General features: G+C 41.3%; 1 protein-coding gene across 1 annotated transcript in view; it reads right to left on the bottom strand.

The window, feature by feature from the left end:
• The window catches only part of CREB5 (cAMP responsive element binding protein 5), a 77,156-nt gene that overhangs the window by 8,953 nt on the left and 40,831 nt on the right, over positions 1-27,372 (bottom strand). The window lies entirely within an intron of this gene.

The following is a 27,372-nucleotide window of genomic DNA, read 5'->3' as shown; positions in this document are numbered from 1 at the left end:
ATCCTCTTTCTTTGCTGGAAACTTCAAATGTCTGCTGTGGTGTTCTTACAGGCTAATCTGTCCCTCTGTTTTGTACTCTTCATGTTTTGTACTGTCACTGGATTGGGCCCTGGTGTCCTGTCTGTGGCAAAACTCTCCTTAATATCAATGGGATCTGTTCACTTTTACCTGAACACCACCAAAGGGCAATGGGAAGGGCTGCTACATTTTGGTCTGCAGAATAGGGCCCTTGCGTACTAAAGCTATAGCTGAAATACAGAGAAAAAAAGGTTCCTTTTCAGTGCAATTACAGGGTCACACCAAAGCTGTGAGCTGTACTGGCATACAGACACCTCGCTGGTATCATCCTACCTTGGACTACTAAAATCAATCACCAGCATCCTGTGCCAAAGGTAGAGCCTGACAGATGTCAGCTAGGAGAAGGGCTCCTTCAAAACCCACAGAAACATCCTTTGCAACCATGGTTCTGCATCTTGCTCAACATACAACATTCTTACAGGTAGACACCTGAGACCCCTTTACCTCTTTATATTTATGAAGAAGTAAGTGTAAACTTGGTTTACTCTCACTAATGCAAGTAATTAGCAGAAAATGGTAAGATAAAAATGAAAGGAAGGAGGTCCATGGTACCACTTGATGCCAGACTAGAATGATCTGAATAACCCATCAACTAGCTTATAATTCATTGTCCAGCCAGAGGATATAAGGAACAGCAGACAATAGCTCATCAGTGAAGGATGCTGCCTATAGGACAGCCAGCAAGAAACAGCAGTGGTACAAGGAACAGAGGTGTGCCTTTCCCCATAGCAATATCTGTGGGTCACAGATGATGGTCAGAAGATCCTACAAGCCAACGTGGATAAAATCTGCCAGTGGAGGAGCAGTGACCAGACTGACCTGCATTTTGGTTTTGTCTTTAAAGCAAAGAGAGTGACTGCCAGGACACTCAGAGCCTATAGATGGGAATTTCAGTCTACTTTATATCGAAATAACGTCTGTCTGTGCAACTCCACTGCAAGGGCACAGGTAAAGGTTCCTGTTTTCAAAGCTGCTAGTCTAGTGTGTGTGCATCTGGGAGTGAAGAACAAACAAATTCTTAAGGAGAAAAAAAAGAAAAAATATTAAAGAAAAAAAAAAGAGGGTTGTGGAAGGCAAAAAGAAGTAACAGGGACAATTCAAAGGATCATCCTCAAATTTTTGTGTACCACGTTTTTGCAGACTTCATGAAGGTCATTCCACTGAGACACGTTAATAGATCCATTGATCCAAATTTGGTGGCTTATTTCACTAATGATCAATTGTCTGAACAAGACTTTATTAAAAAAAAAAAAAGATACATTTGCAAAACACATCAGTCTGCATGAAGGAAAACCATACTGGTGACTTTTAAGAAATTTCCTTAAGAAAGCCTGTCAAACCATGACTGCGCTACAGCATGTGTCACAACCTGACTATCTTAAAAAGAGATTAAGGCAAATATGGCAGCAAGGTTAAATACCTCCTTCCCTACCTCTAAAGTCAGAAGGGAGCTCAATCTAACACCAATAGCAGTAACTCATCCTGGGAATAATATGGAGGATTTGAGCAGCTGTTATCCTTAACATTTCCAAATTAAGCGCTACCCTGGTTACTACAAGCAGCTCTTCACAATGCTCAGAATAACCGGTGTTACCCAGGAGTGTATTAGGAAAAATATGGAAAACAACACATGAATAAGTCAAGTCATTCTGCACGTCATTCTTCTTCAAAACTCGCTATGACCTTTTTCATGGGGCTGAGCCACCACACAGATTTAAGTTAAAGCACCAACAAAAGCTGTCACACTTTTGTCCGAATCAAAATGCAAAAAAACCAAGCTCGCATTAGCCAGCAGTTTTACAAGCGATGAATACCTAACAAAATCTACCAATGCTATATTTGTCAAAGAGCTCTGAAACTGAACTACAGCATGTCTTATTCTAAACTGCAGACTTTCAAAGCGGGGAAAAAAAAAAAAAAAAAAGAGAGGGAAAAACTTAATCTGTGAATAAACATTTTTTTTTTTCAGCTGTAAAAACTGTGGCTTATTAGCGTGGCGCGACTTCAAGGAGAATAAATTATTTTGTTTTCTTTCCATAGCCCCTTCTACCACATCCATTTATTTGAGATAGCAAATCAAGAGAGACAGTGAGAGGTCTGACATGCAGCTGGTTTCAGTCAATAGGGGTCATTTTCATTTCGTCTGTGTATTTTACAAGTTCCTTCTTCACTGTTCCCAATGGGCGGGTGGGCCAGCTGCCCTGGATCCCAGTCCTGGTAAGAAACCAGCTCTCTACCTCACCCTGTCCCAGTGCAGCAACAACCATCGCCCAGCCCTCGCCTCCCTTTAACTTCGTGCTTGGATCAGCTCCGCAGCAGTGAGAGCCCTGCCTGCACACGCACCCGCAGCAACATTTATCTTTAATTAACCAGTCGCTGCTACCCATAAGAAACATTTGAGGAACGATAAAAAGATTCTTTTTCATTTGGTCTTCAGCAAGATGAATTGTTTTAGATGTTTTTGTAAGAGCAAAGGGAGGGAAATCAGCTGAACTTGGTGAACTCTTTGCATTGAGTATGTGTAGAGCTGGAAGGGCAGGCTGCATTTTTATTATTGTTCTTTTTATGTGTGCTAATTGCAAACAGCTGTTTTAGTTTAGTGTCAAATAAAATGCGATGGAATCAAAATTGAGCTTACTGGACTGACTACATTAGCAAATCCCACCTAGAATGAAATGATAACCCAGGACCTGATCCTGCGGCCATTCAGGTTTTCAGGAACTGAGTGACTGACTTCACCAGAGCCTGCGGGTACCTGGCAGTTTGCAAAATGGGGCTGAAACAGAGGAGTCACTGCTCGGACCTGTTCTCACCAAAACCTGAAATTTCTGCTAACCTCAGCAGCGGTGGGTTTTAGGGTACAATCCCTCTTCTCTTCCTTTTATAGTCCAATTTTTAAAAAAAATTCCCACCATCCTCAAGCCAAGAAGAAATGTAGGTGCTCATCTTACCTGGCTTTTGGACTTTACTGATTATTTTTATTATTTCATTGTAGTAATATTGTGACCAATATCAGTTACATCTGATTTCCACTCATCATGACATTGCTGTTAATGGCTGTCACTGACACAGACATGAGAAATAATTTCACAGAGAAGATCCTGCTTTGCCACTGATTGAGTGAATCAAGAAAACTCCCTTTTGATCCTACGGGAAACCAGAAGCACATAAACTCTCATCTTTGATACTTAGGAGGAAATAGAAACAGTGGATATTAGTGCTCCACAGGTATGAGTGTTGTATTCCCTTTATATTGCTCATGGTAATGCCCCTAGCTGAGACATTTACTCTGAAGCCTCCCCACTGAATGTCAAATGAAATTAACACCTCAAAGAAGTTGTCATTGTACCTGGAATATTGGGTTTTTTTGAAACAGACAGTTTCACAGTTTTCCTTCATCTAAAGCCTGACATTGTGGTGCAGTGAATTGCTTCATGTTTCTTTATATCAGCATAGACCATAATTTATTCACTGAACATCTCCGGGCAAATCCTAAGTCTGCCAAAAATGGCCTAGAAGCATTTGAGATCATGAATGAAAAATAATATCAGCTTTCCTAACGGTTCTGCATTTCGAATCCTGGTGCTTTCTAATTTTTCTCTATCATGACATGTATTTCAAGGTTGCCTTGGGTTTTGCCCCACCTTTCTTTGTCCAAAATTGCTCGTGAAAAAGACTGCATTTTTTTCAGTTTGTTAGCAGAAAAAAAAAAAAAACCAAAAAACAAACTGTAAATTTGGAGGTTGCTTTTCCCACAACTGAAAACTCAAATAATTTGGGGGTTTTCATATGTATATAAATATTTATAATATTTATAGCATGTTATATTTATAGTACACCAGGCTATAAATGTTATATTATATGCTATAATCTGCATATGACAATAAACTACAACTTTCTTCCATTTATTTCTCGGTGGAGAAATTACAAAAATCTCCTCCAGTTTTACAGATGTTATTACCTGAGTGGTTTATGCTTGCATCAAACAATAAGCTATTACATCATCCAACTGAATTTTAGGTTGGGACAGACACAGAGTCCTGGTTTTGAATAGGATTGTTCTGAATAAGTATGCATTGCTACACTCAGGAAAAAACTCTCTTCCCCTTCGGGTCTGCACATCCAAATCCCACTAAATTAAAGACGAGACAAGGCCAGCTGTAGTACCAGCTTAATGTCTGGTATATTCTTATCAGGAGATTATATCAGGCCCCTGCAGGCAGATGGAATATGATCTGAAAGATATTTTCTTGCACTAGTGACTGTGATTCTAGTTGCTATTATACAGAGGTGTAATAAGCTCCCTGCAGGGGATCGAATAGACTACAGAGGGTGGGAAATCAGAAGAAAATACAGACATTAAGCATCCCCACACATCTGCAATTAGGTAGCAACCTCAGGGTAAAAATCTTGACTAGCCAAACTTCATGGGAAGCATACCATTGACTTCAGTGGCACTCATATTGTTTTCTCATCCATGATAGTCAAGTTTTCTGTTTATACTAGTGCTCCTCTAAATGCCAAACCCAAGATGAATACATGGAGTTAAGATAGTGGCAGCTGAAGCTGAGAACAGAACTTCACCCAGTGTGTTTCACAGCATCACACTGAATTTTATCCTCTCCTCAAACTATGACTGTGATGAGAGAACTTAAGCATAAATGTCACTCAGGTCTTTTATCGTTGGCTGTTAACAAGCATTTCACAGTGTAAATAACAGAAACAGCTCTTTGCAAGTGTTCCACTCACATTCATAAAAACAAACTGGAGGTGATTAATCTCCACCCAGTAAGTGAACTGCAGATACTTATGAGCACATTTCGGATTGGCGAATTTTCTAATGGCAATTAGAAAGTCTCTGATGCCACATTGAAGGCTTACTCCTATGTTTCTTGTGCCGATTGACTGAAAAAGGAGTGAGAGGTATGTGAAGGACATGAAATCCAGAACTGAAGTGACACATTACACTAATGTAAAGAGAAAAGGAGGATGCATTTAATTCACAACTCACCAGTAAACAGTGCCAAACTGCTAATCTTCTAATTATTCTCAGGCTGTTTGGCAAATCTGAATTATACTTTTCCCTTCCTTTGTGCTTTCTTCCCTACTTAGTTGGACTTTGCAACAGCACAAACAATGGATCGTCATCCAGCCTTCAGTTCAGCTTAGCCCCTAATAAAAACTACAAATTTGCTCCCTTGTCCTTCCAAACACAAACTGAATTAAACTTCAGCAGAAAGCAGTGAGAATCAACTGCAAATAATCAAAGCAGCAATAAAACTAATAGACACCATGCTGCTCAAGGACGGGTCAGCTACAAGAGCTACTTTAGCATCCCTGAACTCAGGGCACGGAGGAGCTCAGAGCAGCGACGCTTGGTGACATCAGTCCAAGTGACACCTCTCTGCACCACTGCCAGTTTTAAGTAATACAATTGTAGGTCACAGCCAGGGTGGCCCAAGGCTTCTCTGCCAGAACTGCCATTTTGTGCTGATGGCATTTCATTGAGAATGGCCACAGCTCTAGGGACAGTAGAAAACATGAGTGTGTTTACATCCCATCCCCACCCAGCATTTTTCTTGTGTTCATCTCAAAGCGCCTTGCAGAGGAGAAAAGCATCATTATCCTTATGCAATGCAGAACTTTTCTAAGGATTAGAAACAGAAAAATACTAAATTCTCCGATCCTGTTCTACACACATTTTTAATGAACAAGTAAATTATAATCAAGACAGAAAATACACTGAAGTATGGTTTATCCTTCTCACTAGGTACCATTTTTTGCATGAATAATTTCTCAATGCAGTGTTAAACAACTGGATTTGATTTGCACAGGAGTCAGGAACTGTAAAGTTCAAAAAATCAAACCCCTAATTCCCACCAAGTCTAAGTCAATCCCTGCAAGTGTATCTATGACAAGGGATATTTAATTATGCAATCACATAACAGACAGCAAAGTGATTTATTACTGGCAAATGGTGTCGTATAATTTCAACATACAATACCAATGGAAGGATCCAAAAAATACAACCAACTTCTGTCTAATTTCCCCTCTGTGTGCCAGAGTCCAAATGCAGAGCTGCTACTTAGCTGCTACCTACCCCTGGAGAGGCAGGTTTCTGACAGCAAAATGCTTGACACTTTGGGGATTAATTGCCTATGCCTGCTATCAGTAGGCAGGCACATACCTAATCGCCATCCTAATTCTTCAAACAGACAGTTTTTGCTTAGTTACTCTGCCAGATTCACCTATGGGACGTTCTCATGCATGCTAGGTAGTCACCTGTGGAAAACACAGAAAAAGGAGGTGGCAATAAAATCACTCAGTGTTAATAGCACTGTGCAGGGACGCAGGAAAACTTGAGCTCAAGGGGACTAGTCTGTCCTGCCCATCTTCCAGATCTATTCTCTAACACCTGCATTACAGCTTATTGCCAAGCCAAGAGACCACAGGCTCTTTCTTCATTGGACATAAAACACTTTTGCAAAGTCTCTGGCAAAGGGGCTGGAGCTTAGGTCTTCCTCACTTGTACAAGCAAACGCTGTAACTAGGTTTCTAAAACCATATTCCTGTCTTCTAGTATAATGCATGGGGGAAGTGGTTGTGCAGTGCTGGCATTGCTATAATATACATCTTGCCTGATGAACATTTATGAATGTATTAAATGAGAAAAGTGGGAATTTATTTCAGAGAAAGTTTGGGAAATTTCTTATACGAGCCAGATACAGAGCAAATCCTCAAATCAGAGCACTCTCTAACACTGGAAAGAACACTGTGGGTTTGGGTATTTTAATCTGTACTCAAAGATCAGACAGGATTAGCACTGCAAAAATTTCTCTCAGCAGAATACTGCTCTGAAGCCTTGAGAGCCCTTTGGAGTGACTTCAGTTTCTTGCGGAGGATGCAAGCTGCTTGCTTTCCTTTTCCTTCTCACGAGCATAATACGCACAGCAAGGACATGAGAAAGGCAGGTTCAAAGTCCTTCTCTGTCAGAAGATTTCTGAAATTTCATCACCCACCTCTCACTAAGGCTGATTATGATTAAGTCATTCATATTCAAAGAAAAATGTCATCCAAGTATGTAAAACTTAGGTGGGTTTTTTTTTCCTTCACTGGTGTGATTTCTGAATACTTGTTTTTCCTGGATTAAACCCAGCACATTTAAAGGGCTACTAGCAAGCCAGAAATGGGATACATGTGCACTTAAAAGTGCTTTGATTTCATCCCAGATGTGCAGTGCTCAAGGGCGTACACACACACACACACAGAGCCGCGGACTGCGCAGAGGATATGATCTGATCTGTACATTTTGTTTCAAGATTATACCAACCAGACTCTGAAATGTAAAACCAAAGCCCTGACCACTTACAGTCATTAGGGATCCCAGGGCTCTTTGTGAAAGAGTATTGATGTTCATTAGCCTATTGGCCTGACTGGAGAATTCAATGCAGATAATTAGAAGATGTCTCATTACCACGTAGTTTCAGGTGAAGTTATTTTTCTTCTTCATTTCTAAAGTTAAGTGATTCCTGAAACATTTTTAAAGCATTCATGGATTTATTTTATTTTTTTTTCTGAAGAAATGACTAGAATTTAAAGTACAGTACAGGGACATATAAAGGAGTTATTTCACATTTTTTTTAAAGCTGAATTCCAGCATTTGACCCAAAAAAATTAAAATAACATTTTAATTCATCAGACAGCTTTCAATTATCTGCCTATGAAAACCTAGTCGCTACTGACTTTTTAAATACATGCACTCATATTTGGCATGTAGTACATTGATAGAAACAAACGAACAAAAAAATGTGAACAGGCTCATTTAGTGTCAGTTTTCCGTGTTATAAAATAATCTATGCTGAGAGTTATCCGCATGCATATACGAAAATTCATCATTCAACATATCAGTGTTGATATGTATTGTCCTTTTACACTCATACAAGGTTTCTTATGCCCTCCAACCTTTCCCCATATTCTCCCCCGAGTTCATCCCTCAGGCTGGTGCCCTCCACCGCGCCCCCTTTGTTCTTCACCTGCAACACCATCCCCTCCCTTTGTACACAGCTCAAGTTGCTGCCTTGTTTTTCACCACCCCGTGTGTATCAGCTGCTTTCAAACGCAGTTTCTTGGATCAGACACATTGAATTTCAAAGCCACTTGAGGATCCAGGAACAACAACATCTCAACCCCCTACCAGATACCAGCTAGCTACTCTATCAGTGCCACAGAGGTTTTTAATACATTTTAGGATAGCTACAGTGTGAAACAAGAGAGTAAAAGAATCAAACTCCCAGCTATTCTTTTTTACTGGCATTAGTGATTTATCCTAATAGGCTTTACTTGGTGTTTGAAGGGGGTAGGAATGCATCCCCACACACTTCCCATGGTTCAGCTGACAAGGGAAGACTTACTAAAATGCAGTTTATCAGCTGCTCGCTCTCTTGCACGTGGTATGCTTACTCTTTGGCAATACTGCTTTGTCAGAGCAAAGTGTCAGAGCAAACCAAAAAAACAACCTTCCCCAGGGAAGGGAAGGATGCTGTCTGCTTGGTAAACTATTGACTCATCCTCCCGTTTCTGGACACCTGGATTTGGCTTTCCTACAGCACGTACCACAGGATACAGAACAAATTTGCACAGGTCAGGGACCTGGCTAGACCCACAGTTGCAGTGGCTGTCACATGAGCAGGATTTCCTTTCCAGCACAGAGTGACAGGTACAGAGTATCCTGCCTCGCTTGATTGTGGACTCTTCCCAGTCCCTCCTGCCCAAGAGAAAGAGGGCAGAAAAAACCACTTAAAGGCAAATTCCTGGCAGAGGAGCCCTGCCTGGGGACAGGCAGGTAGAGGGTCCCTGGAGGACCCTGCACGCTGCAGGAGGCAGAATGGTTTGCGTGCCGGGTGAGCATACCCCACAGGGACAGGGCGATGCGAGACTCAGATACCTTCCCACCTACCAGAAGCCACTGGCAGGATCACAGGAACAGGCAATTCCTGTACAGTGGTTATCTGTCTGTGCTCACCATCCTTCACAGCATGGATGAGTCTTCCAGAAAGCATGTCAGGGATCCCGCTGCTCCTGCTATTGCTGTACCTTCTTTTTTCAATATTTCTCATATACTTCTACTCAGTGAGAGAAAGGCATAAATACTGTCTTGTTTTGGTGCTTAACACATCTTCCTGTCTCCTCTCCCAGCCTTGCCGACAGCATTATCCATCTTCCTGACACCACCATTGTCTGATTCATTTGACATATGCACTAGAAAAAAATGTCATGTTTTGCACAAGATCATAATGCTGTGATCTCATTCCCATCTCCGTCTCCTCAGCAACTCCACAGCACCTCCCATTTCTTGCTGCTTTAGAAATATAAGGAAAACTGTGAAGCTTTTCCAGCATGCTCACTGGGAAACTTATAGACAAGATGTGGTGAGGGAAACCAGGCCAGCCAAAGACACACAGGCACTTACACAAGTATTTTGCAAATCAAGGTAATGTACTAGAAACTTCAGCTATTTGCCTCCTACCTTGAGTGTGAAGCAGCAAAATCTATCTCATCTCCTGTTACTTAGGGCTGTTGAAGGACTCTACATAGACGTGTTATTTCCAAAAGGGAACAGGACTTTTGGAGGTGATGGCAGGAACATGCTGACTGTATTATGGAAATCACCGAGTCCTTCTGTCCCATTGTTTTCCTCCCTTCTGAAACTAAAAAGCCTCATGCATTACCCACCCCTGTGGCATACAGGACTAAGGGTTATGATGAAGTTCCCCCTTTCAGCTGGCATGCCAGCAAGTCAGTGTCAGGCTTCCTGATGGCTTGTCTTCTCCTCTTCGGTTGCACCAAAGTTCATAATTTAAGGGCAATTAAGAGACCGCTGTGTGCTGGCAGCTGAGGCACAGGCAGTCTCATCCCAAACATGCCCCATGCTCCTGCAGCCTCTGTCCCTCTTTCCCAGGGAATGCCAGCAACCCGCCACCGCCTACAGCCTTAATAACCCATTAGTGGCCTGGCCAAATGAGTTACTCTCTCGGCTACTTTTCTTTGGAGATCTGACAAAGGAGAAAAGACAAGGGGCGAGGAGGGTGGAGACAAACCAAGAGGGGGCTTGGGTGGACTAGGGAAGGGGAAAGCAGGGAGACGAGTTGGGGAGGAAAGGTTGAGGCAGCTATTTTTTTCATTTTTTCCCTGCAGTTAAAGCATTGACAGATAATTTTGATCGTGCTCCAGCTGGCAGGGAAAACAGCTGTTTATTAATTAAATTAGCTTGCTTATTTATCAGCGGAGGGCAAGAAGATGCAGTCACAGGCCAAACTGTGCCAGTCTCAGAGTGCCTGCTGTCGGGCTGAGAGGATGACCAGGAGTGGGAACATCCCACCCCAGGTGCTCTGGCCAGTGCACTCATCACCTCATTGTCTCAGGCCTCCCAAGGTAAGAAAAGAAAATAAATAAAATACAAAATTTAACAGCATATATGATGCACATCAACGAATGTGCAAGGCAGGCTTACAAATGGATCTGAATGGCTTTGCTGCCACCAGTTCAGTGCCCTACAAGTATTTGTTATGTCTGATGTTCTGCCTACAACTGATGTTTTAATTGATTAAAACGGATGAATACAGTTTGAATTTCGACTTCAAAAGGGATAGTGTTCAAACGAACACAGCAATACAGCACCGGGCTGCTGGGAGGAGTAGGAGAGGGCAAAGAGAGTGCTGCCCAGGTACCCGCCAACATTTGCCATCTTTGAAAGTGGACATTTGTGAGGGAGGAAGAAAAGACGGGCAAAAATAGGCTGGTCTGGGAATAGCACAGAAGTGTTCTGAAGTAGGAAAGCATTTTGGAGGGCTGGAATAGCAGTGAGGCTACAGGAAGGCCTCCCTGCTCTCTAGCTGCAGGCAGGGTTAATGCTGCTTTGTTTTTGGCCAGTGCCAGGTATTTTCACAAATTTCCTCTGACTCTTCAGCTGGCCCTGCTCCAGCCACAGTCCACTTCTTTGCTCTATGGGGCTGCCTATCTAGGACTACCAGGTTTCTTTCGCATTCATTAAAAAGTCCAGACCTCTGATGAAGCTCCAAATTTAGAAAACATTGTGCAAAATGCTGCTTGGAGTTATTTAAGTCAAGGTGTTTCTAACCACACAAAGTATGTGAAAAATCCATGATGATGGAGAGCAATTTCTCTATAGCCAAAAAACCCCCTCAGCTCTCGAAACTGCAGACCGTAATTTCTACGCAATGTCAATGCTCTCATAAACAGTGTTTATTTTTCTTTTGCTGCTTCTATAAAGAGTCCAGCTTTCTATCACACATAAACACAGTTACAATATAGATGTAGTGGCTTCTGGTTTAGCCCCTAAAAGACACATGCACATAAGTCCTGAAACGCTTTGACTTAAAAATGAAACTTCTAACAAGGACAGAGGGTTCTTCTTGGGATAAGGCTAGGATGTACACACTCTCAAATGCTCTCATCATCACTCTTCTCATTTTGTTCCTCCACCACAGGATGCTTAAATAAAATTAGCATTTTGTTTTCTTTCTTTTTTTTTTTAATTTTTTTTAGAAGCATTCTTTCACTTTCTGAAATCTTGGAGGATGTTTCAAGGCAGGACACCATATAAAATTAGGATGGCAGTGAACATTTCCACTTCATTTGAGCTTACAGGAGCCTTTAACAAAAGGCTTAGAAATGCATCCCCCCTGCCCCCAGCTCCACGGCCAAGTTTGCCTTTCAGCTTCTCCTGGCTGATGATTAGTTTAATATTCTGAAGCAAGATTCTGCTTGACACATGATTCCACTACCACCAATAGTTTAGGCCACATATCAACATTTTATAAATTCTTAATTTTCTCACTACAGCCATATTGAAGAGTTTTGTGCAAATGAGGCTTATAATTACCCAGATAAATCAGTCCAATGCAGTATTTCTTTAGGATCTTTCTCAATTTTCTCCCTGGAGGATGGGATCCCATCTGCTTCACTACATTCAGGCTAATTGAAGGGCACTGACTTTTCCAAATGGATTCATTAATTACTCTAGCCAGATTCTCTGTGGTGTTCTTCATTCAATGGGTGACACTTGGGCTGTGCTATACCATCCACCCATGTTTAGCAATGCTGCTCTGATTCTCAGCTACAAGCTAAAACATTTGCAGATGCGTTGGCAGGAATGGTTCTGGCCTTAACAGTACAGTGTTACAAAACAAATGTAATTTTGCTTCTCCTTTGCTTCTAATTTAATATTCACTCAGAATCTATAAATATTATAACCATGACTGTTTCAATATGTTTTACTCCTTGCCATCATAAATATAAGCAAACATCCCAAAGAAGAAACTGTAAGTTTAGAGGTATTGCATTCCTAACAGCAGAAAAATAAGAGAAACGCGCATTTACTGTCATGTTGCAGATAATCTGGTATGTGTGGCAGCATAATGTGAAATTAAACTATTAAATGCAAAGCTGTCCTATATAATTCTGGGCCCGTGTTGATTTTATTTAGTACAGCAGCAGCCTGGGTTTCCAAACTCATCATATAATCATATTGCTCACTCAAACATCAGGCAGGCACCAAAGAAAAAAGAGCCATCTAGCAAAGACTTAACTTGGGTGAGGAAGGTGGTGGTGGTAACCTTCAGACAGGGGCAGGCAGAAGGGAACCTGCCAGCAGTTGCAGAGCCTGGCTCTGCTGGAAGATTTATCAGCTTTCCCCAATAGCAGGCACAATTTCTCGCTACTTAAAATATTTTATATTCCAAGTGCTTGGTTGGTTAATTCAGGTCTATGGGGCAACTGGCCTGGGAATTTGTGACACAATCTGCTGTGAGCAAACAACAAGCTTTCGCGTTTTCCAGGAATCCCAAAGCATTTTGTAAACATCGGATCCAACTGTGGAAGTTGCCCAGCCTCTTTGCCTGCGTCTGTGCTGCTGCACCTCACGCTGCTTTAAAGATGAACCCAATGCCACTAAACGTGGTGGGAGACGCAGTTTACAGATCAGTGAACTTAAACTCTGAGATTGCCCAAGTATCATAGAAACCCTTAGTGGCAGAACCAGAAACACAGTCCAAGAGCTCATTTTCTTACAAACAGGGAACAGTCCCGCTCGCTTTACCTCTTTCCTGCCAACAGTATTGTGAGTCCCCAGGATGCAATAAGGGTCTACCTTCTTGTGCCTTATTAGGGACAACAACTCTGCTTACATCTATGAACAGACAATAGAGAAATTAGATATATATTTTAGCTTTAACTATGTGGTTGCTTTGGGCAGTTAATGTAATGCACATAAAAATCTAATGATACAACTCATCTAACAAATCAGTGAATGTATAATTCTTCTCACATAATGCGCCATAACAAATTACTCAGACAAGTAGATCATGTACACAGGGACGTAGATAAGGCTACGGAGGTGTATGTAGTCATGTACTTTGCTCTACAATTCAAGAAATAATTTCTCTGCTATCCCTTCCTTCTTAGATCAGTAGCTGTGCTTCCCCAAAGCTCTGACAAAGATGGACTTGATATGGAGCTTCTTTTTTTTTGTGACAGAAAAGATGTCTCTCTCACAACTTTTCCCTCTGATTGCCAGCTTGCTTCTTCTAAATGAGGTACCCCTGCTCTCTCAGCAGCTCATAAATTCACTTCTTCACTAGCCAGTACGGCAAGCTACTCACCTTCAAAGAGAAAGTCTGAAGCAACTCTTGTCATCTCCTGGCAGGACAGTTATTCTGAATTTGAGTGGTTGGCTATTTAAATTTTTCCCCCCCTTCTCATTTTTTTTTTGTCTCTCATCTCTGCCTGGTTTATAAACAACGGTTCAGTGGTCAAACAGCAGTTCATAAATTGTTCACAAAGTAAAGCTAAGCAAGGAGCCTGTATCTTTTGCGACTTAATCGCTTTTTTTGTCTCTAGAGCCAGTGCTGGCAGATGAAGGCGGGCAGGCAGGCGGGCGGGCAGCTCTCCTCCCCTGCTCTCCCGTCCTGGCTGGATGGTAGCTGGCCCGGCGGCTGCAGGGGAGCTATACTGATACATGGCAGCTGAGAATCTGGCCCCATCCACCCGAGTCTATGCCAGCACTGCCAGTTAGCACCGCATCTGGTTGTGTTTTTGTTCTCAGAAGCCAGCCAGAGACATTTTCTGTTTAGGTTAATACATTTTATCACCTTTATGACAGTGAAAATCTATAGCTTGAGTGCTCCAGTTCTTAAAGCGGGTGTCCAGGACCTATGAATCACAAGGAACTTTTTGCAGCAAGAGGGACATTCAGTGTGTTTTGCAATGTAAGAAGTCAGTCTAGACATTACCAACTTTTGAAAAACAACGTCGAAAGCAGCCCACCAAAACTTTTCTGAATTATTTTTTAAAAAATGCAAAAACAGCTTCACATGCTCATATGAACTTGATCACAAGCCAAAGGCAGTAAGCTAGTCTCAGCCTAACTGCGGCAGTGCTACACCTTTTTATTCTGGCGATGAGGAATATGACCTACTATGTATAACCACCTCACCTTCTCCCTTCTCCTCTCCTCCCTTCCTGCCCCAGAAATGTCTCAGACCACAACATCCATCAAGTCCCATACACAATGTTAGTGAAGAGCTTCACAGTATAGCAAGCAGGGCTTCATGCTCACTCTGTGTTTAGGTATTACAGCAAGTTTTGCCCTGCACAGCTCTGAATCAGACCGTAATATTGTTTCCCATCTCAAGCCCTTTTCTGTTGCAGTTGCTTGAAGAACTACATTACTATTTTATTTCATATTATGTCTGAGGTGGAGGGGAAAATGTAACAGGATTCAGTGTCAGCTAAAACTGCCTGCAAGTTGTTTAAAATTTTCCCTAATTCTTTCCCGTTAATTTTATTTACGTATTTTCCCCACTACAGTAGCATTCTGTAATATTTTAGCAAGATTCAGAGACAACCTCACTCACTTGTTAAACACTTTTTTTTTTTTTTAAATGAGAGTCCAGTATCACTTCACTAGTATTCAAAGTCCATACTTCCAAGAGGCTATTTTTTCCATTATCTTCTGACTGAAGAACATCAAGACACAGACAAATGTGTCTTTTTGACCTTAAAATCACTATAATTTTGAGTGAGAAATAAGGTTATCAAGAGCAACATACATCTGACAGGATTTGCCCATAAAAGGAATAATAATGGTTTTTTTAAAACTGGTACATGCTTGGGTGGAGCAAATTACATCCCCTTAAACTCGGCACTTACTAGTTTAGACAAATCACAGAAGCTGCTTCTAGAGAATATTATTAGTCATGTCGTTTTAAAAATGAATCTCACCTTTGTCCATATAATAGAAATACTGTGATTTTTTTTTTTCCTGCCTTTTCCTCGTTTTGATTCTGGAAGATTAAATTACTGGAAAATAAGTAAGAATATAATTTGAAGTAGCAAAATCTTCACCCATGATGTCAAACTACGCAGCTAATGTCACAGCTTATCTGCAGTGTAGGATCTGACATTAATCCTACCTTCTTCAAAATTTGTTTCTCTCACACTGTGGCAAAATGGGGTAAATTAAGTATACCACAGCAGAGATATTGGAAGAATTCGCTTCACGTATGCAGTTGTTGCCCTGGGACAGCTGAGTAAACAGCTTGCAAAAGTCTGTTTGAAGACTGCCAGCTAGTTACACCCATAATTTCATCTCTATTAACAAAAACAACTCAAACTGTTGCAATGCCCTGAGTTGATTACCGAGCATCTACATTATAGAGTGTTGGTTGAGTAACCCTCCGCAGCAGCAGGGGTTGTGTTTTGATACCCATTCAATACTTCCCACCTTTCTGATTAGTAGAATATCAATCAAAACCAGCAAATGCATAGGAAAAGATACAGAGAGGTTTTGGCAGTATTATCCCATGGCTGACAGAAAATAGTTGTGTAATACTGTTTGACTCAGTGAGTCAGAACAACAAGTCTTATAAATATGTCCTTCTGAGCTGGATATAGAACAATCTGGGGAATGAGAGAGTGATCTGGGGAAAAAAATAATCCACGGCAACCGCTTTTGCAAATAATGCCATCAACAAGGGCAAACGGGTAGAGTTTCTGATGCAGTGCTCAACACTAGATCATCAACACAGATACCTGCACAGGCTTACTAAACTTCAAAGTGATGTGCTGACGAAAACCAGAAGACTGCTTGGGCTGTGATACCAGAACTGGTTTGGAAAATAACAGCTTTCTGGTGACCCTGTTACTGGAAATTTGAGAGCCCTGCACTGAGATTCCCCAACACTAACATGAGGGTCAAAATATGTCCAGAAATCAGACTCAGCAGCTCTGCCTGGTGACTGTAATGCACAAAGCACAGAAAGAGTTGACCAAAGCCTTCACTAACAAAGAAGGAAACTCCATTACACACGTCAATCTGCCAGTGGAAATAATCCGGAGTGGGGGTAAATACAAAAGAAATACCTGGGAATTATCAAAGAGCAGCTTGAATAATTTTACAAATTAAAGTGATGGTTTTGTAGGTTTTTATACTTCAGTTTAATTTCTATTCTTCCTTTTAAGCTTCACTAATCAAACCCAGCAAAAAAGCTTGTACGACGACTCCATGGATTCACGTCATACTTCAAACTTAGGTCTGTTGTCCCTGCTTGATGAAAAAAAGGCTCACTAATGCAACACCACGCTAAATTATAGAATCAGAAATTTAGACCAAAGGAACCCAAATTTTTGTTTGTGGAAACAATATGATGGCTATCCTGCAATGCAGTAAAACATACATGCACTGCAATACATTTAGGCATGGTACTACATTTAAGCACACATTGCGCTAAAATATATTGACATTCACTACTGTGAATGTATCAAGTCCTTTGTAACACATAAAAAATTGGGGAACTTCAAATATCATGTGAGCCATATGTTGGGAATCCCCAATTTCAGTGCTGGTTAACACAGCTACAGCATAAGCAATCTATGCTTCAGCAAAATCTGAATGACCATCACTTGCAATATTTGTAGCAATATCCAGTTCTTCTGATGAATTTCCCTTATAAAAATACATATTTTTAATCATACTGAGTTTGATTAAGTTTTTAACTGCAGAAGGTCTGGCAAGATGAATTAAGACTTCAGACAAAGATTTAAAAATTATGCATTCAAAGAAACATGCTCCCTCCTGTTCAAATATGTCTTTCCACATTGTCTTAACATATTAAGAAATCTTAACACATTAAACAGAAATTGTGCAATAATTTTAGAGATTAATGACAAGAGTGGGAGAAGACAATGACTTTTCTTTGAGAAATTATCTGGAGGCACTTTGCCTCCAGTCTCCAATTAAAAAGAAACCACAGAATACCTTTTATCCTCCCCTGTTTCAATTTCTTCCTCAAATTCTGTGCTAAAGCTGTATCCTGGACCAAGAAACAGGAATGAACTAGATAACATGAACAATCTGGGTAATAGGCTTTACATAGTCCACAGAATTCAAGCATGATTTTGCTTATTTCACAAAAGTGTCTGTGTACTTTACACTCTGAATTGTATAGACTGTATGCAAGAGGTGCAGCAAGCTGAACAGAATTATGTTTGCCTCTGCGTGTATCATTTCCACCCAAACCAACTTTTTTTGGCTAGGTTATGGTTCTCTAATACAGATGTCCCATGCAAGCCCAAGCTCATCCCAAAGTGCCAGCAAGCATCCCAGAAATTAAACAGTTTGTACTAATGGTGTGACACAGAGTTTATACGTATTTTGCAGGTCACCTTGCACATTGGTCTGATGTGGTTTTGCATTAGCGTTGGAAGGACAGTGAGACACGGTATTAGATTGCAAATGATGATTGCGGCATTTAGGACACTGAAGGAGAATGGGTGATTTATGTTGTCAGTGCTTGTGCACAGAGATTACAGAGGTGAATTGCTGCACGTGTCTGCCGGTAGTTGAACCGAGTCTCTTTCTCCATCTTTCCCTTCATGCTTTTATTGACTGGGCTTGAGATTGTACATTTGTGCACACACCCATGTGTGTGTGTGTACCTTATTCATTGCACTCCCTCTGACCTGCCTGCCTGTAAAACCCTCCTGTGTGACCCTCTTCAGCCCCTTGCAGGTCCCCGGGCAGGGCTCCCGCCATCTCAGCATCTCACTGCAGCTTCTGCAAAGAAGTTCAAGGTCACTAGGTGGGCAGCAGGCTGTAAGCATAGTGTGTTATTGCTACCATGGCACTTCAAGTGGAAATATCTGCGAGCATCTTCACAAGCCCAAAATTTCCATAAGGTTCACTTCCAAGCAAGTATAGAGTATACAGATGGAGTATGAAAACAACGGGGGCGCTTGGTAACGTTTATAGTTGTTGTGAAGGGAGCAGCTGAGTGAGAGCTCAAAGAGTTGGCACAGAGTTTCCTCCTCCTCCAGCCTAGCAAGGAAAAGACATTACAGGAACTGGGGGGAGAAGGCGGGGATCTACCACTGCGGAGGAGCTCAGCGCTTGAAGAGTTGGGAACATGCCGCCCATCAAGGGTAGGTCTCTGCTGTTGGACGCAGTGATTGCAGCGAGTGAAATGATTAACCAAAGTGACAAAATAAGGAAAAATAAGGCACCGAAAAGCTGTGACCCACCCACTCAAACACATATGTGAAACTATAAATCAAACACTAACTGGCCAGCAAATTGGCATCTGGCACTATAAAGTTACATGCAGTGCCAGCTAAAGGCTTCCTTGTATGTTCTGGGTTAACTTTGTTTTTTAAGGTCTTTACCACAAAAGGCAAGCCTTAAAAATACATGTATGTGCACATGAATTTAGGAGAGGAGAACAAGAATAAAGAAACTCTAAGAGAGCAGCAACACTACCCTACTGTCTATCATCTCCCACTGTAATCTTCCTGCAAAATCCCGGTGAAGAAACTAAAGGGAATTAGGTTCAGCGTCTCTGACAATCTGTCATTTCAACAGGAAGCACTTTCTGCCATGCAGTAATAAATGTTTCTTGCTGGCAAATTCACTTTTTTACCACCTCTAGCATCTCACTAGGACTGGCGGCAGACAACTTCACCAAACCTTAGAGCCAGCCTTTTATAGCATATACATAGTGTCTTCTATTGTAAGAGCATTAAAAAAAAACAACCAAAAAAACAACCAGCAAACCTTTTAAGTTCTCTCTTTTCCAGTGCCACTGGTGAACTTTAATGAGATTTGTGGTCCAAAAGGTGAATTTTGTTCTGAACTTCCTACTGAATATATTGGCAAAACAACAGCTGTTGTACAATGTTAAGGCTGTCTCCTACCCACCCCCTGCTTTGGCACCACTCGCTTGGATGTGTTGATTCATACATAGGAGAAGGGGAAAGCACTGGACCCACTGGCTGTGGAGCGTAGGAAGGAGGTGCGTCTGCCAGAAAATCTGTAGACTTTGATCACTCCTACTTATTTGCCTCTGTCTCCCTGCTGCACTCATTTTGCCTACAGTCATCCCACCTTGGCAAGGATGTTTGCAAAAGCTCATAAGCCAAGCATAGTCAAGCCTAGTTAGTACAGAGATGGGAAACCTCCAAGGAAAACCTAGCTACTGCAGGAAGATATCCAGCTGGCATGCTGCTTTCTTTTTTAGCAAAAAGCAGTCACCCAGCATTGCGTGGTGGGTGAGGGGGCAGGAATTCGGTGGTGGAAAGGAATTTTTCCTTTCTTCTTTAAAACCAAAACCCGTGTCACTTGTAGTCACTGAAGGACCATAAGAATTTACCTAGAACAGTCACATGAAGAGAGATAACCAGGTTAAAATCTAACCTGATTCATATTCTACCTCCTTAAAATTATGCCTGCAAATCCAAAACATGCTTTCCCATTTTAAGATATTGAGTGGATTCGATTTGCCCTCTAAGAAGCTACAACATTTCACCTCAAAGGGTTCTAGTAAAAAAAGCCATTCAAGCTCATTAAAGGCTTTGGCATGAAATACAACACATCTACCTCTCTTTGCATCTTGTGCAGTCATTTGGACCCAGGTGAAAATGCAACATCCCGCCATCTGAACAATGAAGATTTCATTTTACATAAGTGTAAAAAGTCAGTGCCAGATGCCTGTTGAGTGAGACCCAGTATGTCCTGAAGCAGTGTTATTCAAACGGTGGTCTACAAGACATCAGAAGGTGGTCCTTGAAATGCCTGGAAACACATACACACGTTCCTGGGCAGCTGGGAGGTCAGTCTCTATCAGCAGGGCTCTAGCTGGGAGTCAGTACCCAATCTGTGCTAGTGTCTAATTAACATGTTTGTATTAGAGCAGCAAAATTATAATTTCACAAAATAATATTTCATTTACAATAAATGCTGCATATCTCATCTATCACACCACTGCTACCACTGCCTTCTCTGCCCAACGGCCAAACAACAGTGGGATGTGCCATGATGTACAGTTTGTTCGTAACAGTGAGATGCCCTTCCGGTTTAAAAACGTGAAGAGTCACTGCTCTACAGAAACATCCAGTGGATGCTTTAGTAAAGGTTTGTGCTACTGGTTCATCCTGCCAGTATGAACATCTCCCATTTTATGGGATTTGCACCTCTGGGTTTCTGTTCTACCACCCACAGTCACTGTAATTTCCTATTACTTCAGCATCCACCCACAGGTTCTCCGAACAATACGTTGGGCTCTTCAGGCACTATGACAATACTGATACATAATAATTACATTCATCTATGTTTGCATACCCTCCCTGCCTTCTCCAGCAACTCCTGACCTGGGGCAGGAACAGATTTGAGCTTTACCAAGAGAGCTGCACTGTGACCAACTGAGGATGCTACTTTGGTCCTGGTGGCGCGCAGGGGACACGTGTACAGAAGAGCCCAGCACTGTTACCACGGCATACATTTTAATTTCCACCAAAGTGGGAACTGTTTTGTTTTCAGTAGAGCGTGACTCAGAAGCCCACTTCTTGATAGAAAAGTCTTTAATTTTGTTTTTGTCTAATCAAAACCATGAAACAGCTACATTTCACCCAATTTGCTCAACATCATGTGAAAGTGTTTGCAACTGTAAGCAAAGCATTAAAAATATCATGCAGATTAGCGAGGGGAAGATGGGAACAGCCTGGCAGGATGTTGGCTGACAGCTGATGTTTATTAGGACTGGATGGAGCAGTAAGTTAACAAAACCTGCCACTTCTAAACAACCAAAACCAAACATGTCCCGAGGATCAGAATCCAAATAGGAAGGGGAGGGGGTGACAGAGCAGGCAACGCCTCCCCACGACTGCTCTCACAGCTTTTGCTTTGCGATAGAGCAAATCCTAGCACACAATGTACCAGAGCCTTGTTATTGAAAACATCACAGCTTGCTAAGCATACTAGTACATATGAAGTTTATAGTAACTCCATATTCCTGAGGAGTTCTCAAAAAATTTGACCACAGGGCTTGTGTTACAGATGTATTGTCAAGAAACTGCCTATTTAATATGCCAGGCTACCTAAGACAACCCAGTCCCCTTCATTCTAACACAGAGAAACGCTAAGCTTGGGAATTATCATTATATTATCACTGTTGCTGTGTAGTAACAGGGGAAAATAGACTTTCAGTGATCTCAGATTGTTAAAAATCTGGGAGTAATTAAAATTAATGTGGAAATTTCTGCTAGACTGCTTAAGAAAAAAAGAAGCTCCTTGCTAACACTGCTGACTATGATGATAAGTTAAAAATTTGCTGAGGACATCAGAGCATGAGAAAAAGAAAAAAAAATAAAGAAACAGCTTTACTTTTTCAACGGCACATGCACAGCCTGCCATGGGCTGGCACACTCTCATATGCAGTATCATCTTGTAGAGGCTAAAATTTTCACTTGATCTTTAAAAAAACCCTGTAGTTAGAATCCCAGATGGGGGAAAAACATTGATCATAACATGCAAAACTGAATAGAAACAGAACTTTTACTAAGTGATACTGCAAGGTTATTTAAAACATCTTTTTGCTGGCAAATGTTGTTGGTTATAGTGAAGTCTTCCCTTCTGAAGAAACTAAGAATAAAATTAGAGGTAATATGTTAATCCAATCACTCCACATGAAGGAGAACCACAAAAAAAAATTCTAGCATTTCTCGGTAACATTTGCCCTTGCAAAAATTATTTGATCCAATTTTTAAATTTGGGCTAATTCATTTGGAAACAGTGACCTGTTTCTGCTTCTAGCCAATCAAGGAAAAAAATTTCCAGTAGGGCAAGGGTTGAACCATTTTACTTTTAAGTTTATTTTTTCTTATTGTATTTAATGTTCTAACCAGACATCCTACAAAATAAACTACAACAAGCTTGTCTGGACATTTAATAAGGGCCAGATTCAGCAAACACCAGCTAGTAAATTTAGCATTTAATGGGCACAATTCGTTGGCCCTATTTTGAAAAAGAAAGACACATACTCAGGGAAGGCTATTACATGAAGAGATGTCTCAGAGAGATATTACTAAAGTGTACATCAATTTTCATTTATATGGTTTAATTCTTGGATGCAATATCTTTATTGTGTAGAGCCTTGCAGCATTTCAACTTAACAACAACTACTTTTTAATATTTCCAAATACAAAAATTCAATAGACTTATTCCTGTATAGCAGTTTCAAAGTCTGACAGAGTTCACCCAGAGCCTTTTTGATTTTGGGTTATAGAAGTCAAAGCAGGACATGGTAAAGACCCAAAGTACCCAATTCCCTTCCGAATGTCCACAGAGTATTTCTGTGCTTTATAATACTTAAACAATTAGATCATTATAAGGATATATTTCCTTGTTATTAGTAATATTAATCTCGCTCCATTGGTCAAAAGACCCAAGCTAAGGAAGGTAAAAAGAACATCACTAATATTAAAGAGATGAGTTTTCAGTAAATTTGTTCCAGGCTGCGTGGAACAATGGCTTTACAACTGGCCATGAAAGTACCCAGATAATGTGCCATTGAGGACCTGATCCCATTCCCAGTAAAGTCAGTGGAAAGACTTCAGCGGTGCTTGGACCGAGCCTGTTATATGAGGTGAATGAGTTATAAGAATAAGACACAGAATGATTCACATTTAATAGGACTATTGTCAAAATACAATGCAAGCAGAAGTTTCGGATCCCTTGAATGTCTGTCAGTGTACATCTTTTTGCCCAATTCTTTCCCTTTATTTCTTAACTGCAAACAAGATGGCAAAGTAAGAGCAGGAACCTGGCTCAGACCGCTGCTGATCACCAACAAATGTCCAAACACAACAAGAGTTAAGGATGATGTTCCTTCCTTAGCCCAAGCTGGGTTTTGCAGATCCTGGCAGGGGTGAGGGGAACACAGAGGCACTAAACAGAGCCAGGACACAAGGTCAGACCTAGGTGTTGTGGTCAGATGCTCTGGTCAATACTTTGCACATGTGCTGCTCCCGCTGCCCCTGGTGCAGTCCTATGTCAGTCCCTCAATCCAGTGTTGGGAATGTGTAGGGGATGATAAAATTTGCTGAAATCTGGGAAGACTGCAGAACCAGGCTGGAGAGGTAGTGCTTTCTCATCTCTCCTGCTAGCAAATGTGTTTACCTGTGCGAGCCTACATCACCCCAATCAAAATTAGTGCTCCGATGTGCCACAATGTCTGGGCTAACGGTAGTAAAGCACAGCTCAGCTAGAAATTAGAACCCAGGCCAAGAAGGACAAAGGCATAAAATTGAATTGGTGTATGAATCAATGCGTTTACCCACTTGCTTTACTAGGATCAGAGTTATAAAAAAGATGGTAAAGAGCTTAAAAGGGGCTTTCTGAATTCATTCAGGTAGGAAAAGAGTAGGAAAAGAGAGATTTTCATCACTTACATTTGAAGGAAAAAAGAGAAATTAAAAAAGAAGAACATAATCAAGTGCATTGCAATAGATATTTAACAAAGGCATTCAGAGAATGATCACACATCCTGCAACCTATTATATTGGTTTGAGATTTTAAATGTAATTTTGACAATGCAATTGTTTTAACTGTCTCTAGTGATAGCAAGTGCTTATAATCATTGTTTGTATTACAACAAGAGCCCTTTTAACATCTGAAAACAATAAATAGAACACTGAAAGGCAACCTATGCTTTCAGCCCTTTTTGACTTAACAACCCCAAACAGCACTCCAATGAGTAATACTGGAATAGCCAAAACCTGACACTATCTCGCGTTGTTGCCGTTGTCTAAATGAATAGTATATGCTGAATTTTATAAAGAGAATATAAATGGTAACATACTGTATAAAATATTTATCTACGAAAGAAAAGGTAAAAGCCACATGATACACAAATGGGTAATGGTGATTTATATAATGTTCACTGAGTGTAAATGACCCCACTAAATCTCATTATCCTAAGTATAGATATAAATTCCTAGGTGACAACTGAAATGTGGAAATAGCAGGAGCATTATAGATCTAAAGTCTCCAATTACTCTAGGTGAAGTATGAAAGATTTTTTTATTAAATGACAAAGCATCAGAGAAAATAGTGAGTAATATGGTAGATAAAGACTTTATGATCTACTGCTTTGAACTTCTTTTCATATTAACAGGAAGTGAAATCTGGGTCTGAACTCCACATAATAAGCTTGACTTTGTTCCCACTGACATCAGCTCAAATTTTGTTTCCAACCTTCATGGGAATGGACTAAGTGAAATAACACATGAAACAATTTACTCTAAATATATATTTACCAATTTTTTTTTAAAGACAGCCTTTCTGAGGTGCCGAGAAGTAACAGCAGAATTACTGCTAAGACTCTTAACAGTGGCAGTAGCTCTTAAGGATATACGCTCTCCTGCATGCACATGCACACACAGACAAAAAAAAAAAAAGAGGTAACAATTTTAATATAAACATACAGCATTCACTCTGTCTAAACTCAGAGACAGATAAAACACCTAGAACTTCAATGAAAATGAACGTGCAATCACACCATACTCGTAAAGCAGACTCCAGCAGGAGTCATCTCCTGCACAGACATCTTCCAAATTAACACTCAGATTGCAGAGATGTAAAATGTACCAGTTTGGCCCATTTTATTCAGCAGCAGTCCCATAAAAATAGGATTTATTTTACTTCACTTTCACAATGAGAAAATTTGTCTAACCCTGTGACCTAAACTTCCTTTATAGTCTATGCAAGGGACATGCACTTCCAGAGAGCGATTAATCCCACCTAATTTCTGACATTTCTTTCATCCCATAATGCTTGAGACATCTGCACTTGAAATGCAGCATCAGAAGGTGTGCTCAGCTCTACAGCAGAGTGGATGAAGGAGGAGGACCTGGCAACCACTTTGGTCAGTTATAATTTCCCTGTGTTGGCAAGCACCCAAGTTGTTACAGGCCTTCTGCATTGTTGTCTAGCCTGATTCATTTTGTCTACTCTTGTAAGTATCAAAATTTCTCCTGAAGTTGCCATATTACAAGAAAAGGAAACGTCCCTTTTTTATAAAAAGATGTTAACAGACATGGGTTTTGTATTTCTTTCGTGTAAATTACAGAGGAACAACACTGGGTTTCAGTCTGTATCGAGCTTGATAGGCATCAGCCTCTCCTCTCCTCCTCCTCAAAATAAAGGAAGCAGTGTTATTTTCATTTCAGTTCATATCACAAATATGATCTGAATTTTACATATGGTAGAACAAATCCAGAAAAGCTGCAGCAAGGCTGCAAGCATGTAAAACCAGAGGGAGACCAAATTTTGTCTCTGTGTATGCAATAGGGGGTGTAATCAACTTTCTGTCTACCTGCAAAGTTAAAATACAAGACACAGCTGTCTCACAGATGCACTCAGAAACCTCAGCCTATATCCCATGTGCCACTGAGTCAATCTGTCAAGATCAGGATAAATATCCATGAGAAGGCTGCTTTCAATTAAAGTGCCCAACAAGCTCTTCCAGGTAGTTTTGAAACAGACACAAGAATAATTCTTAAATTGAATTCCTTTCCTGGGTTAATTGCATTCTCTTGGATTAGCCTCCAGCAGTCTGTATCTATACCACACAAAGTTTGCGAAATAAACACCCAAACTCCCCATTTAAGTCCTGGCTCTTATATAAACAAAGCGCTCTTCATTTAATCACACAGATTGTTTAGGTTGAATTGGTCAAACCAATAATCTGCAGATGTTTATTCAGCTCTGGCAATTACTTATCAATTGGCAAATAAGTTTGGGGAAAAGATTGGGCGGGGATGGGGGAGGGTGATATGTAAACAGATACCAGGGCTCTTCTCACAATTCCAAAGGAAATTTGTGATTGCAAAGGAGAGCAGAGGTCCAGCTCCCAGTAGGGACTTGGGTTGTACAGCACCGACAGCTCTGGCAAGGGATGGCTCGACCCGAGCAGCTTTACCAGGATTTCATAGACCTGCACCTCCGTGGAGCTGTGCAGAGGCAGCGAGGTGGGCGCTGGCTGCCTGTGAGCTGGCTGTGAGTCAGGGCACTGTGTGTCAGGCCGCGAGGATGCTCCAGCCAGGGCTTGCAGTCAGTTCTCAGAATATGATTTCAGACACCTGCCAACTGCAGCTGGAGGCCAAGTCCTGTTCAGCTGACACCCCATTACTTGCAGACTTTTGCATCCCTCCTTTGATTCTCCCCCTAATCTCCTCCCCGAGGGGAGGCCTTAGGTGTGAATGCTCCTGCCTCAGCTGCCCCAGGATTCGAAGGGAAGGGCCGTGACGGATTTGGCCCCCATCAGCTCTTTTGGCAGATCCCTCCCCAAAAGCACGCTGCCCTTGGCATGGTCCCCATCATGACCGCACAACAGTGGATACAGGAGACGCCCGCTACTTCAAGTCCTCCTTAAGTATCCCCAAAACACCAGTGGGGTGCCAGGGACAGGAACACCCCTCTCTACCTCCACACCACCCGATCACTGCCCTCAAACCAGCGCCTGGCACTAACCTCGCAGACATCCTGCAGCTCCAGTGAGGAAAAGCGGAGACGCAGGGCTGATGAACCTCCCATCATCTGTGCATCCCCCGAAGGGAGAGCTAGTGATCAGGGAAAGGCAAGGGATGACCACGGTCTCTGTTTTTAATAAGGCAGAACTCTTGCTTAAGAGGAAATTGTTTTATTGACCATCTAGGCCTGGTCTTGAAACCTTGGCAACACAGAGCTACAGACCAACTTTCCTAACTTAAACCTTTTGCCAACAACAGAGATGTTTCCATGAAACAAAAGGAAAAAACACACCTCATGCATACTTTAAAGTCACTTGTAAAGGGAATGTTTTTGGCTTCTCTCCCAGTTACTCAATATGTGAGCTCTATGACTTGATCAGAAAGAAAAAATACAGTAAAAAAGAGTAACCTATTCTA

Source organism: Pterocles gutturalis, unplaced genomic scaffold (assembly GCF_000699245.1).
Source record: "Pterocles gutturalis isolate BGI_N339 unplaced genomic scaffold, ASM69924v1 scaffold29395, whole genome shotgun sequence".
In the NCBI taxonomy this organism is placed as follows: domain Eukaryota; kingdom Metazoa; phylum Chordata; class Aves; order Pterocliformes; family Pteroclidae; genus Pterocles; species Pterocles gutturalis.
The sequence above is the reverse complement of the archived record's forward strand: the minus strand, read 5'-3'. Positions and strand labels throughout refer to the sequence as shown.